General features: G+C 34.4%; 1 pseudogene; it reads right to left on the reverse strand.

Moving 5' to 3' along the window:
* Positions 1-635: 635 nt before the first annotated feature.
* On the reverse strand, positions 636-2,497 carry LOC138312996 (4-galactosyl-N-acetylglucosaminide 3-alpha-L-fucosyltransferase FUT6-like; annotated as a pseudogene).
* Positions 2,498-3,943: the final 1,446 nt, after the last annotated feature.

Below are 3,943 nucleotides of genomic sequence, written 5' to 3' on the forward strand. Positions count from 1 at the left end.
TAGGTTTTGATTTTACAAGTACAAATAAGAACTGGAAATGATTTTAATGCTAACATTATTATATTCACTTCTATAGTACATAGTTTTCGCCCAGCTACGGCATACATCACTTTAATAGGTCTTTAATTAATTAAATAAACAAACAATCCTCGGAATGTTCTGTATGTGATCATGACGTCACGGTAAATAAAATTAAGTAGGTCACATTTGTTTGATATATTGTTTTGGCTATTTATTGTACTGAAGCGTGAATGCTCTTTCATTATTTTTTTTCACGTACTTTATGAGGTGATTTAGTATTGCCTTTTTGAACTGTTATGGAACCTAGAAATTAGTGAAGAGTTCAGAATTTGGAGCAGATCGTTTTCAGTGTCAGAAACATATCTTTCTGGTGTCGATTGAATATATTCTGAGAGAGAATGGAGAAAAGTTTTAATTATTAGAGTAAGTGTCTATATATGTTTTTAAAAGTTGTTATTGTTGTTGAGCAAATTCCAATTTTTGTGTCGGAAATGAAGTGCGTTTTAAGAACAAATCATTTAAATTATGAACAACTATTCCATGCATTACTACTTAAAGAACGCCTTTTTTAATCTCTATTTATATAGATATTTGAACGATAATCTACTTCCCGACAAATAATCATCAACCATTGTAACCAAGTTCAAGCCCGGGATATGTGCGTCAATTTTATCAAAATCACCGAACGGCTAATCGTACGGCTAGATGTAACGCTGAATAAATAACAATTTTGAGTTGACAGGTTATTGTAGGAATACGAAAGCATGCAATCCGATGACGTCACACATCCGATTTTAGGAGTGGTTTGTCCTGCATCTGCATACAGCGATCAAAGAACAGCAGTATGACGTCATTCGATTAATAATGACGATAAGAACAATTTGTGACGTGACACTGAAGTAAGAAGTTCGAGTCCAAGGTTAAAATCTCGCCTAATTAGTAGTCTGGAACGTCTACTGGAATATCAATTTATTTATCCAACATCAAACACATTTATAAAACGGCATGGGAGTGGAATAACGCGACGTATTGTGTAACCTTTTACCTGTCGTTTTTTTAATCGGTTTTCATCGTTCTGACGTATCATAATTATATATCCCGGTTCAGGTTCGTTTAGTCAATGCAGGAAAAAAATCCTGAGTACACACAGGCAACTAAGGCAGTTATTGTGACGTTTTCTCATCATAGTCCTCACCCAGTAAAGGTTTGACCTAAGGAGTCAGATCCGATGCATTATGGCATGCTTGTTTTCCGTTTGGGTTTATGTGCCAAGCTGCTACGTCACGGTAAACACGGCGGTGTTTCTCCGGATTGTTTAGTCTTTCACAAATACTACAAAATGCAGCGTTCCATTCAAAAAACATGTCTTCTGTTTCGTAATATTGCTTCCATTTAAAATATTCCAAATAAGCGGTCTTGTTGTTAGCTAACGTCTTCATATGTTGAGCAAGTTCTTTCACAGATTTGTAGTCGTTTGTGTTAAGGTAGGAATGAGGGGGGTGAAATATGGTTGTGTTACTGCCATCTCGTATTACTGGCACTATTGGATGCTGCATGACACGATGTTGAGATTTTTATGTCGTGTAATCCCAACAAAGGGCATTTTCAAATGAAAGAAAAAAACTTATACTTTGGAAGAACTGAAACGAAGCAATCTGGTTCAAGACTCCCTGATATATTAAAGCATGCACGATAGCGAAGATCGTTGTCACATTCTTCTCTTCTTCCTAACTGACTTAATCTTTCCAAATATGTCAACTTGGATACCATGAGACTGTAAAAGTTTGATAAATTCATGTCTCTTGCTACGTGCTTTACAGTTACTTATAAACGCCACAGCCATCTTGTTCTTCTTAGCATAAATTTCATCCAAATTTTTCTGGTTATTTTTGGGTTTACTGCTTTATCTAAAGTAGCCATGTTCGAGTGTAAAGTCAGCATCGCGGCGATATGACATGGTCCAGTTCACTTTATTCTTCAGGGCGTAAAAGCACTTCTTTTGGAAATAGTAAGTTGGACTTTCAAATTCAGTAAATATCCAGACTTGACCTGGAGTTTTCTTTGGAGGGCAGTATCGCATGGCCCTTGGCTTAAAGATAACGGCATCTACTTTGTCCATGGATATGTTTTTGTTTTTAGTTACAATACAATCGGATACCGGACAGTTTTCAAATTTCTTTCCTGTTCCCCACGTATCAACTACCCAATCATCAAACACGGGGAAGAATTCTGGATTGTAGAAATAAATGTTCTTCTTTTTCCGAATTATACTGTTGGCTAGATAGTGAGTCGATGTGGAATTTCCTATTGTAATATCTCTTACATATGAAATATATCCCTGATGGAATATAGCAACAGTTTCCTTTGGCGAAGTGTCCAATATTTCCATGTACTTGAATAAAGCCAATCCGATGATGATAATGATGCTGATAATAGTTACAAAACGTCTGGGGGTAAATCGATGCCAAAGTGTCATTTTTCTGAAAAATAGGAGAACATTTATTTATTAATTTATCATCTATTGTATTTATTTATTTAAATTATTTATTTATTTATTTACTGATTACGTGACTGTTTGATACACCTAAAATCTCGATAATAAGCAGGAATCGAAAATATGTCTTTAGAAATGATTTTACTTTTACTTTGAATTTATTTTGGCCTTTTTATTTCGGATTATTAATATACTAGCTTTATACCGTTTTTACCTCATTATGGTCTTTTAAATAAAGCTTTGAATTTCCTAAATGTATCTTGAAAAAACAGTCAACAACAGTTTACCGTTACACGGCTCTTTTGATGTACATCAAATGATTAAATTACCTGTTCTATTCTGTTGCCTCCAGTTTTACTATGAGATAGTCCAGGGGTGTAGAGATCGTAAGTGATCGGAACCCCTGGAGTATCGAGGATGAGACGGGGTTATCTGCGTTAGTACCAATTTTATCCGCTAGGCTGTGCTCATAAATACTAGTTGTATATTCGTAGCGAAACCTTGCGGAGGATAGAAAAACTACGATAGGCAACCCAGTCTACCTTTGAAGGGATGTCTTGTTTACAGGTACCAAATATACAAATTTTGGACGAAGGCTTAATATTTAAACGTTTCAAATAGTTATTGTCTTGTTGATAGATAGAGGATCTGTCATTCGTTTACCTTCATATTAAATTTATTATAATATATTATTATATTTTCAAATGAAAAATTCGAAACAAGTATCATAAATCGAATATGAGATCAGCTTTAAGAATTTTTTGTCGATGTAAATCTAGACAAAACCACAGTGAGCTTATTGACAAGAAAAAACAGTATAAGAAAGTCGAAGCTAGACTAAAGAGAGGGTACAAACGACATCAAGGTAATTTAATGAATTTCCTCAGGAAAAATAATCCGGAAAGGTTTCATAAAATGTTTAAGAAAAAAAGTAGGCAAAACAATGGCAAAATAACAAGACAAGCTTTTTATGATCATTTTAGAAACTTGCAGCTGACGAGTGTAGATGCAAATGAAGAGGCGGCAGAGTTCTTACTAGAATATGACGTAGATAATGGAACGGTATCGTACGAAGAGCTAGACAATGATATAACTGAAAGAGAAGTAAAAATGGCAATAAATAAACTCAAACGTAATAAGGCTTATGGACTTGATGGTTTGTACAATGAACTTTTTATAACAGCAAAAGATTTTCTTATTCCATGTCTTAGGACCATATTTAACCAAGTATTTGATTCGGGACAATTGCGATCCTATTTGGAGTATTGGTACATGTATCCCTGTTTTTAAAAAGGGAGATAAAGAAAATCCTTATAATTACCGAGGAATTACGTTAGTCAGTTGTCTTGGTAAAATATTCACTTCTGTGTTAAATGAAAGGCTCGTTACAGTTGATCAAAATTATAATAAATTAACCGACGCACAATT

Source organism: Argopecten irradians, unplaced genomic scaffold (assembly GCF_041381155.1).
Source record: "Argopecten irradians isolate NY unplaced genomic scaffold, Ai_NY scaffold_0557, whole genome shotgun sequence".
NCBI lineage: Eukaryota > Metazoa > Mollusca > Bivalvia > Pectinida > Pectinidae > Argopecten > Argopecten irradians.